This window comes from Rissa tridactyla, chromosome 8 (genome assembly GCF_028500815.1).
Source record: "Rissa tridactyla isolate bRisTri1 chromosome 8, bRisTri1.patW.cur.20221130, whole genome shotgun sequence".
NCBI lineage: Eukaryota > Metazoa > Chordata > Aves > Charadriiformes > Laridae > Rissa > Rissa tridactyla.
The window spans coordinates 31418929-31431443 of record NC_071473.1 but is presented as its reverse complement, the minus strand read 5'-3'; the positions used below and the strand labels follow the sequence as shown (position 1 = coordinate 31431443).

The following is a 12515-nucleotide window of genomic DNA, read 5'->3' as shown; positions in this document are numbered from 1 at the left end:
GAGGTCAGCATTTTTCTGGCATACCAGCTATAGGCCTTTCATTTCTGTGCCCTACACTTCTTTTGTTTGTTAGACTTGATTTCATCACAGTCCTTGGGTTTTATCAGTGGTTGTTGTTTGGACTAACTCAATATTTCCATCTTCAACTTTTCTGGCTTCTATAAACAGTAAGTCTTTGTTGCTTTATGCTTACAGATATATTTTTTCATGCTTTTAAATGCTCTTCAGTACATACTCTGTGTGTACTTAGTTTGTCAAGTGTACATAATGTAAATGCCCTAAAAAATTATGTAAAAATCCCTGGTTCTCTGAGATGTTGCAATAGAAAGATGTTACATTTTTTAAAGGGTGTAGGTACTGGACTAATGTTCCATTAAAATGTTAGAGGGTACTATCCTCTGAGATGCAAACCCATAGTATTGGTGAACACTGTGATTATTGATTTTTATAACACTTTTTGCTCTAATAACATGGAAAGCCAGCCCTTTATTCATGTGCGTCAGTTCATAGTTACTGAATTCAGGGAATTTGTCAGAAAATATTTAACAACTAGCTTCGGAACAAATTTATGGCTTCAAATTGTAATCTTGATATTCTTGTACAGTTTTTCTGTATGTTTTTCCTGTTCCTTTTTTTTTTTTTTTTTAAGATAGCAAACTGAGAAAGCAGGCAAAAAAGAATATGTATTGATGTTGTTCTAGTTCAGCAGCAGGTCTTGAAGCCCTTGGATGGCAAGGACCATTGTCATTTGAGCTAGCAGAGTAACTGATGTTAGTAGCTGGTTGTCATCCTCCGTGGAACAGGACCAGTGGAAAAAACATCTTTGCTAGTTGTTTTCACAGGTAGATGCTGATATCTTAATAATGGTGTACTTTGTTATTTTGGTCTTTATTGTGGACCAGGAAGGAGTAACCGTAGCAGACAGACTCTTACTTGTTATTTTGGACTTGACCCTTGTTCCTTCTACTTTGCTCCAGTCCTGCTTCTCTTAACTCGGTAAGCAAATACCACAGTTGTCTCATTCAGATCTCCCTGCTCTACTGGTCTTTGCTTCTCTTCCCTCTTGGCTCCCGCTCTGCTAATTCCATCATCTTTTATGTGTACCCTTCTTCCTCTTCTGTCCTAATCTCGTTATTTCTGTTCCTGCATTCCTTGCCTGACCAGTTTCTGCACTCAGCTACACGTTCTGTTCTTCTCTCCTGTTCCAGTTTCACCAGACTCCCTGTCCCGCTGTGCTATTTCCTTTTGTCTGTGTATAGATTTTATTTCTTCTGCATCAGATGCAGAGGATTGGTATTTGCTTGCAGCCTGGATGTCTTACCGATGTCATGATACAGAGCTGTTGTAACTGGCCTTTACATGGATAGTTTGGTTTTATCCCTCTTGGCAGGGCAGGAGGCACATATTCTAGCATACTGGAGGAATAGGGCTGACTACTATTTTATATTACATGGATGAATTTAGGTAGATTTTCTTGAAAATAAGCAGCAGTGTTCCCCTGACACAGAGGATACATTCCTATTGAGACTCAGTCGTCTTTGGGAGTACCAGAGATTTCCAAAGAAAAAGCCCCCCCCCCCCTTTTTTTTTTGCTTAGTTAAGACAATGTATTTTTCATTATTTTTCATTAGCATTATTCTTAGAAGTGAGCAGGGCTTTCTGAATAAACACTGTATATATTTATTTTCACGTACACGTGTGCGCAGAAAGAATCTGACAGTGTTGTATGTGGCTGATGAAAATGTCAGCCTGAGTGATCAGCTTTGCAACCACAAGCTCCTGACAAGATCTTGAAAGGTTTTGGGGTAACATTTTAGAAGGCAAACTATACGCTATTAATTATAGGATAGTGTATCAGTTGAAATAATATTAAAGGCAATGAAGATGGACTGGACTTTTTACAACTCCCATTGAAGCATCAGGAATTGCATTGCCTCGGGCAAGTTATGTGACCAGATACAATAGCTACTTTATCTGATGTTGCAAGTTCCATATTCGTGTAGATGAGCTAGTGCTGCAAATTATCCAGTTATAATACAATAATCCATCAGACAACTACTCCTTTGAAGGCTATTTAATCGAATGAGCTGCAGTATAAGCAAGTTGCGTGATTACATATATGGAAGTCCCAGAAGGATGGAACTTGCTGGTTCTGTTGCCCCTCCAAAACTATTTCTTTTTTTCATTTGCAATGGAGAATTCTAGCAGGATATTTCATTCTAGTAAACACTTGACTTTTCTAAACAGCTGTATATAAAGCAAATACCAAATTAATTCCCCCCAGCCTTTTTAAAATAATTGGAGTTTTATGGAGGATATATAGGAAAGGCACCTTCCCCTTCTAGTAGTACCTGCAGCCAGAAATGAGTTTAGGTTGGCATGTTAAATTGGTGGTATTGCATTGATGAACCACTGTTAAACTTCAGGCAATACTGAACAATAGTTTTGAGAAGTGTAACTGTAACTGCCCAGATAATGAATTAAATGCTTGCACAGTCTTTTCTCACTGAATAAAGATGACGATATGTCAATTGTATAAACAATTGTATTTTTCTCAACCATTTTAATAAAACTTCCTCAAACTGTAATTTTGAGTTAAACCAAATGAATTTAGCTTAAATTGAGGTGTTATCTTTTTTAAGGTAAATGGGAATAACCTTCTCATATTGCAGATTGAGCACAGGAAAGGTGTTATAGTTTAGTTTGATTTAAAAATTTGTCGTAAGCTAAAGTAGTGCATCACATACAATCACGTATACGCTTTTCAGTCTGTCATAAGCACTGTCTTATTGACTGCTGCAGAGTGTTAGAGTGCTGTAGATAACTCCCAGGTAGGAGTTATGGTAGGAAACGGTATTTTTTTATTCCATCTTTTTGTGATGAAAGAAGTAACAGTGTGAGGGATTTTATTTAGTCTTGTGCACGCTCAGTGGTCTTATGTTCTGAGGCTGCATTTTGGATGCTCTAAGGTGGCAGTATTAGGGAAGGAAGCCAGCCTACCTTCTGCAGTCCTTGGTTGCTTGTTCTCTCCAGCAAAAAAAAAAAAGGTGACTCATTTTTCACATAAATCATACTCTTCGTGCTGTTCTTTGTGGCCTACCAAAACACTTATCCTGGCCCAGGTGTGTGTGTGGGGGCACTGACAGGACAGGACTAGCGTCTTTCCATGACAAACTCTATTTAAATTGATCGCCAACTTGTTTTTCCATTAGTTTAATTGCTGATTGTTCCTTTTCTTTTGTTATACTCTGTCTAGAACTTCAGGTCAGGAGGTCAAGTCTGCTGGCATATTTTCTATGCCTTCAGAATGGAGTTGCCTCTGGCCCATGCATTCATCTCCCTCCATGTCATGCCGTTAGTACTTTCGCTGATGTACTCACCTTAAAAGCAGTATTTATGGTTTTAGACACTCTCTTCAAAACATAAACATGAATAATTTAATTTATGTGACATCACTGTAAGTGATATAAACATATGTAATTATGTATAGTATGCTAGGTAAGGATTATTTCCATTATAATGCCTTTTCTTTCTAACGAATTACACTGTCTTTTTGCTGAATTCATATCAAAGTGAAGAAATGGCAGAGAGCTTCATTTGCAGTTGACCTTTTGAAAGTTGAGTATTGTTGCTTGATGTATGCATAGATTTTTCACTTCTGACAAGAAGAAATCCTGTGCCATCCTCATTTATAATGTCTAGACCTCTCTTTTCATATTTATATTATTAAAATAAAGAATATTCTGAGTTCTCAAAAATACTGCAATTCAAGTGCAGAATGTATAGTACCCAGCCTTTTGTATGTACAGGTCTGGAAAATGGCTGTAATCATGCTGTCTTAATTACTGTGTTGCTACCTTTCTGAATAATGAATGGAACCTTGAAATATTGGACAACTAAAGACCATCTGAATTTCACTGTTTTTGAGGACAAACACAGTTTTGACAGGTCAAGAGAAGGAAAATTAACAGACTAAATATTGGCTAAAATTCCCAAATTTCTCAATTATTCAAATTATGACATTCTTGCTGAGAGAATGTCTGTAAATGTGAGAAACATGCACTTTCTAATTCTTTAAGACTTCAATGGTTGAGTTTTATTTAGACCCTACATTGGTAAAAGTTATAGAGGCAAAATAGATAGTGGAGCCAGATTCTCTGCAAGTTGGCAGCTTTCTCAGTTCCAGTAGATAGAAGCACTTGTGCTCATAGTTATGTCAACTACTTATTTTTTACATTAGTGGCTAAATTGATTTCTTAAGGAAGGGGATTTCTAAAGGTAATTAGGTGTCTGGAAAATAAATACATTGGTTAAAAAAATTATATATAAATCTAACAGGTGCATCATTTTGTGATCTTACTGGACTTGTTATATCTCTAGAACACCATCTGGTTGTTCTGTGGGGTCTGATCCTGCAAATTGTTAGGTGAATGTATATGTATGAGTATTGAGTGTGCTAATTGGAGAGCCTTTTATAGTCTTTTACTTTTAAAATTGCCTTTCAGTTGTACATTAAAGGATAGTGAATGCATAAACAGCATCACTGAATCCCAAGTCAAACTTATGTGGCTGTTTTCTTGCCTCAAAATCTGATTTCTTTTACAAGACTTTATTAATAAGCTTCAATTTAACTTTTCAGTTTGATATTTTTCTGATTATCTTACACTAATATAGCACTGCAATATTTAGGATTACATATACAGCTTTATTGAGTGAAATTGCATTACCTTTGTATTATTAAACACAGATTTATATTTGGGGACTGGAACACTGAAGGTCTTTAAGTCCGACGTTATAAATGTGAATGTTTCCACTAGCTAATATTTATGCTTTTTCTTATTTTCTGAAAGGTAATATTACTTGTTAGATACTCGTAGTGAAGAGTTGAATATCCTTTTCTTTGTATGAAAGTGTAACAGTCTTCCTCTGACTGATTGTGCAGTCATGACATAGCTGAGGTGAAGATCCAACTTCAAACATTGCAAGATAAATCATTTCCACATTCTTGCTTAAGTGGCTATTTTAGTGTAGAGAAGCACATTTTCTGTTGAGTGCTAATGCCACTGTCTCCTTGACCCAAGGTCTTAACTGTTTTGAGCAAAGTAGATTTGGTAGTTAGTGTAAGAGTTTGTAAGTAAAACAGTTGTGCCAGGTAGAAATTTTGAAATTTCTGTACCTCCTGGCATTGTCCATTGATAAAAGCATTGATTGAATGAAAGAAATGTGCTTTATACAAGGTATTAACAGACATATATTCATCTTATTTATAGAAACTGGGGTGGGGGTGGGGGCTGGGATCACAGCCGTGTATAGGCTTGCATAAGGGACCTGGGAGAAGGGAATATGTTTCTCAACTCGTGATTTTGCCCAGCTGCTTTGCTCTTAATTTCAGCAATGATATCTATTAGCATGAGGCATTCTATTTTTGCTAAAAGGGGAGGAACTAAGAGTGTTTAATGTTGCTTAATGGAAACAAGACTCTAATTTTATCTTAATTTTGCTGTTTGAGGGCAGCCTAGCAGTTTACTTATAAGAAACAAATTCATGGAATTATTTCTGTGGTCTTAACAGATAAATCTCTAGAATTTCATCAACGAGCAATGCTGGTTAAACTTGAGTAGCTTTATTGCCACTAGGAATATAATGGAATTAGCTACAGTCAGGTACACTTAACATGAGCTAAAGCTACGGCCGTTTCTTCTTTTGATGTGCCACGTCTGAGGTGTGTTACTGCTTTCAATTTGTGTAGCAAGTCCTGTGTCCTGATGATGTTCCTAAGCTCCCCCAGGCAGTGGGGAAGCCTCTTTTGCCCCTGGATTGTGCCAGTTCATGGCATAGAATTTTTCCCCAAATGTACAGAGGTTTTGAACATCTGAAAGGCTGCCTTGGTTTCAAAGAGGAAGAACATTTGCAGAAACAGGGAGAAAATATATGCAATTATTCTGCTATTCTTTTGGCTGCTCATTTTTAGTGGCTGCAAAAGATAATTCTAAAATTGAGCATTTACAGGGGAATAAAAGTAAGGGAGCTCTTCCCTGATGCTACCTGGTGATTCTCCAACTGTTTTTCTAACATAGAGCTGCCCAGCTTTATTTGCCAGAGTAGAAGGCGCGTGGGACATGGTCTCTGTCTGCTTCATGCTGTTCTTCCCTTTTGCAAGAGTACTCCTGCATCTCTAGAAGAGAAAGGCTGTGTTTGGAAAAGCCTCTTCCTATTTCTATTGTTTCCTCGTCCCAAAGAATAGCCTTGTGAAGGATAGATGGCATTTAGCTTTAAAAGAATTTTGTTGTTTTTAATTCAAGCAGCAGCTTCAGTGAATGGTTATCAAATACCATCACGCTGCTTACTTTTTGAAGGAAATGGAAAAATTGTCTGACACAAAGGCATCTGAAATGAAGCACTCGATTACCATAGCACACCAAGAATGCACCTACTGGAAATATTGTGTCAGAGTGTTAAAAATAAAACATAGAGTCATTTAGTCCTGAGCATTTAAAAGTAAATGGCTTAAAACTGAAGAGAATGGATGGAAAATGGGGTTTCCTGGGAAATAAACTTACGTGCTTCCGATTGTGCTTCTTGAACTGTCTTGCAATGGGTATTTTAGTAGTGCGCATAATAAACGTGAAGTTAATGTTTAGTAATGTGAACAGTAATGTCAGCAGGAATACAGATGGGTAATGACAGTCCAGCAGCATTTTCTGGCTGAGGGTACCAAGGCAAAAACTGTTATTACTCCACAATTGGCAAAGTATTGTTTATGTATTTTCTCTTTCTTTCTTTCTCACTTCGTTCAAGCTGCCTGTCAATCAACTACTATTATGCTCTTTTATGTCTGTACATTATAAGACAGACTTTCAAAGCTACTCATGGAAGATTTGGCTATATTAAAAGGATTTGCTTAAATAAGAAATTCCCTGCTGGCTTCACAGGAATGCCCAAAGGAGTCAAACATATGTGAATGTGGCAAATAGCTATGTTGTGGAGCATTGGGAACCATGAGGATGTAAGTATAGTATAATGAACCATAAACAGAAGCTGAAAAGTAAAAGCAAGTATGGGGAACGTTTTGTGTAATTAACTTCTCTAAGGATGCAAAGTAACTGCAGAAAAGTCACTCAAGACATTGCCTCCCTTCTCATTCCTCTTAGGGTGACACGTACACACAAAATTAGATTTCACTGAGTGAGAAAACACAATGATTTTTTTTTTCCTTTGGAAAGATATGCAATGACACTTGCTGAGCTGCTTCATATTTCTAGTCTTTCTTTTCCTTCCTTGAAATGAAAAGATTTACAAAGCATCCACAGTTGTATGAAACACGATGAAATTACAGGTAATTGTTTGGCACAGAATGCTAGATGCAGTGAATATATACTGAACATATAAAGCTTCATGTGACAGCATAAGGTAGTAGCTGCGATTGAAGATAAATGTATATTCATATACTCCTGCATACTAATTGGTGAAGTTCTGGTGGTGCTGTTGTCTCCCATTTCCTTCCAACCTTAAAAAAGGTCTATTTATAGTGGAGGTGCAATGCTGGTTTGCACTTAATTTAAGATTTTTATATTTCATCAATTCTAATAAAAATAGATGTAATTAAAACAGGACTGGTTTCCATGTTTTTAGGTTGGAAGCTCTTTCAGAAGCATCTGATCTTTTTATGGCTGTTTCAATTAAACAGTGAAATAAGAGTTAAAAACAGGTTGCATTGCAGGATGAGTTTACAGTTCTCAGGGTTGCTAACAGCAGGTCATTTCACCAAAACTATTTTTGAGCATTTCTTCAGCGCGGGGGAAATGTCATAAAGGAATAACTAATATTTCACAAAGTGTTTCTGAATATACGAAGTATATTTAGTTTTAATTTGCATATCCAATGTTATAGACCTTTCAATCATCACACAGATTTTTCTTTTTGATAGTTGCTTTCAGAACTGTTCTGAAAAGGAGGAGAAAAAAAAAAAAGGTCTTTGAAACAAGTCCAAATTAGCATGGACTAAGTTCAGTATAACATAGAAGAAACATGGTCTCAAATTGGAACAGAGAGGAAGAGACTTAGCTCTAAAAGTACTTAGTTCAATCAAAATATTTGCTTTGGAAGTTTTCTCACTATGACTCTCAAGGTTTTGATCTCTTTGCAGAGAAGATTGAGATTTGCAAGGGGCAAATTAGAGCCTAAATATTTAGTAAACTTTATGGTACTTAAAAGAACAAAAATTGGAACATTTATTAAGTGGACATAAGCATTAATTATTAATAGAAGCATGATTAGTTAGGTTGTTATTTGATACCTTTAACATCTAGCAGAATCCCTAAAAACTTGTTTTTATATTTGCCTTAACTCTACTTTTTTTTCCTTCAGATTTAATACATCTGTAGTAAATTTGTAGGTTTTCAAATGTAGAATTTGAGAGTTTCTTCAGTCTTTCTCTCCAAAGCTTCTTGCTTTCTCCTTCCCTCCACTTACCTTTTGCTTACCTTGAATCATCGTCTGCTAATAGTTCTCGTCTTTGCTTTCCCTACTGGTCCAACTATTATTATGACCTTTAACACACAGAGAAGGACGATTTCTTCTTTTCCTCTGTCATGGGCTTATGTACAAATTTGTGATTGTCTTTGAAGAGAAACTTTTCTTTTGTTACCTTCAGTCGATTAGTGCTCCGTATTTAAATTCTTTATTAAATTAAGACTTCTGTGCATGTAACTGCTTATTCTCAAAATAATATACATTCCATGTGAAGAAAATTCTTGCTTGCAGGGTGCTGGCACTGGTATTTCCCTTTGACTGCATCGTAGGGATTTTATATCATTTAACTTTTTCACTGCGGGGGATGGCCCTGCAGCGCATGGCAGAAGGAAGCACTGGGGAGCAGAGGGGCTCTGGGTTTAAGCAAAGTCAGCTGTGTGCTTCTATGAGCTAAAAGCAAAAATCGGCAAAGTGCGGGGAAGATAAATTGTGGGCTGGGAGGAATATCTTATCTGGGGCAATTCTGAGACATCATCGACTGAAGTAAATATTTGTTTGATGTGTCATAAAGGAACACGACATCCCTATTAGTGGAAATTCAAATTTTTTTATAGACAACAACATAAATTAGATGACTTCTGCATGGCACTAAACACACAAAGGCCAAGAGTTCAGCATCTCTTGTGCTAAACTGATTAAAGGAATGTATTCTGGTTAACTTCTTGTCCCTAATTGCATCAGTGTGTGAAATTTTCTTTTTCATTGCAGCATGTACCTTTGAAGCATTAATTTACATAACCTTATATTATATTTTTAGGATGCATCTCCTTGGAATGGCCAGTCTCTGCTATGTCCTCAAGGAGCCTACTCCATGCAGACGCTGAATGAAAGGTATTTTTTTATTATTATTATTATTTTTTTTAGTTACCACAAAATTAATCTTTGGGTGTGTTGTCCTCCTTTTGGAAAGTTCAAGGTCTGTTTGAATAAAAACAAGTGCGTGATTCATACCTATAATTCGCAGTTTTACCCAGCCCATCAAAACAAAAATAATAAGGCCTACACATGGGTCTGCATTGGTTTAACATAATCAGTTTATTAAATAGGGAAAGCTTTAGTATGAGGATATAAACAATGGTCTTGGAAAATCCCAAGCAGAGGAAAATTGGCTGTTTTTCAGTTTTGCAGTGTTTACTTGCTTTTCCTATTGTGACAATGGGTTTTATTTTCTCAAGCTTGTTTAAGCATCGGTGTCACTTTGTTTAACCCGAACAGCTAAACAAAAAACATCTCAGCTGTGTACTTACCTTTCTCTCCCCTGTAAAGCGGGAGCCCCTGTGCTAGGTTTGGGGCAATTAATCCTCATTTGCATGCTGGTGTTTGAGATGGAGATCTGGAGGGTGGCCGGGACCCGTACGAGGCGCTAAGTACCGCAGCCGGGGAGCGGGCGGAGGAGGGGGGGCAGCCCGGCCCTTCTGCCCTCCCCGGGGGAGGAAGAGGGTTTTTCCCTGGTTTTTCAAGTCATTCTGTCCCTCCTTTCCTCTGCCAGGGAGGGAAGGTTTCTGCCTGTGTCGCGCTTCGGTTGGCAACAGATGATGATGCAGCGGCCGCCACGGGGCTTTGGAGATGGGGCTGGCGCTGGGACCCAAGGGGTGGTTTGTCAACAGCTGACCTCGTGGAGATCAGCTAAGGAAATAATTTAAATTGCTGCGGGAATTATGCTTTCTTTGCCGAACAGCAGCATTTGTTGCAGGGCCCTTATACTAGGGGGCGAAGGTGCGGAGGGCTGAAGAGCAGCTGAAGGGCTGTGTGCGCCTGTTCCTCTTTCTCTTGGCTGGCTTCGGAGGCTCTGAATACCATATTTCCATTGCATCTCCTTTCCAAGGATTTTTTGAGGGAGCGTAAAGCCTGGCTCATTCCTTGAAAGTAATCAACTTCAGCCTTCTGCAGTTTGAATGAAAATCTTAAGGCAGATTTACAAAATAGCCAACAGCTGTGTTTTCCCTGCTGTCAAATGGGAAAACAGTCGTGGTTAAGACCCTTTTTAGGATTTATTTATTTATTTATTTTATTCAGTCTGTAAGAAGTGCTGTCCAAGAAATACCGGGGTGAATTGGGAGTTTCCATGAAGTTGCCTTTCAGTATTCTTTTAAGGGAATAACTTTTATTACTAAAATTAATGTCAGGCATTTCCTCGTATTGCACTCTGCTGCCAAGCAACTTGATTTTTCAATCAAGCTTGTGCCATCTGTTTTTAATTCAAATATTCATTGTAATGTAATACTGTGTTATCGAAGCGACTGTACTTGTTCCCATTTACTAACAAGGTGCATAGCTTGCTGACATCTGCATATGGATAGGTTGGAAACTTGTTGTGTCCTGCAGTCGTTCCTCCTTAAAGAAAAGACGTGGCAAGGAATGAGCCCTCAGGAGCTACCGACTTGATGGCATTCATGGAGGGGTCGTGAAAATTCCTGTGATAGTTTATTATTCAGTGGAGTCATAGCCCATTGTTTCAGGGTAAGCTCGGGTTGCATCTGCACAAGTTTTACTCTAATTTAGAGCACACTGTTATCAATTCAAGGATTCTTCGAGGTTTGGTTTTGGTGATTTTTTTTGTTCTTTTTTTTTTCTTTTTTCTTTTTTTCCTTTTTTCTTTTTTTCCCGGTTGTTCTGTTTTGATCTGATTGCTTCAATCATTTCCACCAACTAGGCGATGCTGTCAGGTATCTGTAGGTTAAGCTAATCATTGTATCCCAACGATAACAGGGTTGTTTCTTTTCCATATCATGATGATACTGGATGTTATTCTTTCACTCCATGGCTTACAGTTCAAGGGGAGAATTTTATTGCAGAAATGATAACTTTCAGCTAATGCTTCTGAATTGAATTTGTGGTGACTCAGATATTTTAGTATTTAAATAGTTCAATTACATATTTTGTATAAATGGTTACCTAGTTATCACATCAATTCAATTTTTTTTCTTTTTTTTACTTTTTAACTGAAAAGAATTTTGCAGGTAATGTTTAAGATTTTTTTTTTATCAGTAATTACTTGTCAAGAACATGCTAAATTTCTGTTCAGGTGACTGGGGAGAAGCTGAACAGCTCTAGATGTTACATTTTCCTGCCCTAGGTAAGGGGGAAGGAAATGTGTTGCAGTATCATGGAGAAGTTGCAAAACGAACCACAGCAGTTGAAGGAACGTGATGAACCTGGTAAATTATTTTTGTGATACCACTATGTGTAAAGGTATAAAAAATATTAACAAAAAGGGGAAGCTCATTTAGCAGAGTGTTTTTAAGTGTGATTTTCCATCCTGCTTAGTGAAGAATCCTGGTAAGTCTGAATTGTCCTTAGCCTCCCTCTGCCACCGAGGTTAGGAAACTGTAGCAGGGGAGATGCGAAGAAGCTGCTCACTACTTTTCCAACAAATCAGCTGTTGCGGTTAGGTAGGAGGTAACCCAGGATTTGGCTTTCTGTTAATTTTCTGTGTCTTTCATGATGGCATTTGAGCTTGTTTCAAGTAGTTACAGGTGTAATTATGTATGGCTCAAAGATTATTTTTCTTTTCTTTCTCTGAGAAACATGATCTTTAAACAAGCAAACTTTCTCTACTTTGTCTTTCATGTTTGGTTTTTATTACTCTGCCCTTTTTGACCTGAAGGTTTGTACCAGCTATCTACTCTTTTGGCCTTCTAAGTGTTTTACAGGGATGGTGTAGTGTGTAATATACGTAAGCTGTGTGACACAGGTTGAAAATGATTTTGTTACTGTATACATTGATTTGTAATTTCTGCTAATTTTTGTAGTGTTAGCATGGAAGTAGTAAAACAAATGTGTTATCACTTACAAAACAATGCATCCTGAAAAGGTGTTTAATATTTAATATGTATTTAATATGTATTTCCATGCATCAAAACTCCTGAAATCCCTGGGTTACAATGTAGGTTTGTTTTTTTTTGTTTTTTTTTTTATTGGGTGGAATTTACAAGTTTCACTGAGCCCTACAGACTATTATACTGTTAATTTGAACTATGTAA

At 37.3% G+C, this 12515-nt stretch overlaps 1 long non-coding RNA gene across 1 annotated transcript in view; it reads left to right on the top strand.

The window, feature by feature from the left end:
* LOC128914227 (uncharacterized) overlaps positions 1-12515 on the top strand; it is a 58366-nt gene that overhangs the window by 13887 nt on the left and 31964 nt on the right. Inside the window, exon 2 of the long non-coding RNA XR_008468220.1 lies at positions 9290-9363. This is a non-coding gene — a long non-coding RNA (uncharacterized LOC128914227). The remainder of the gene's footprint in view (positions 1-9289; positions 9364-12515) is intronic.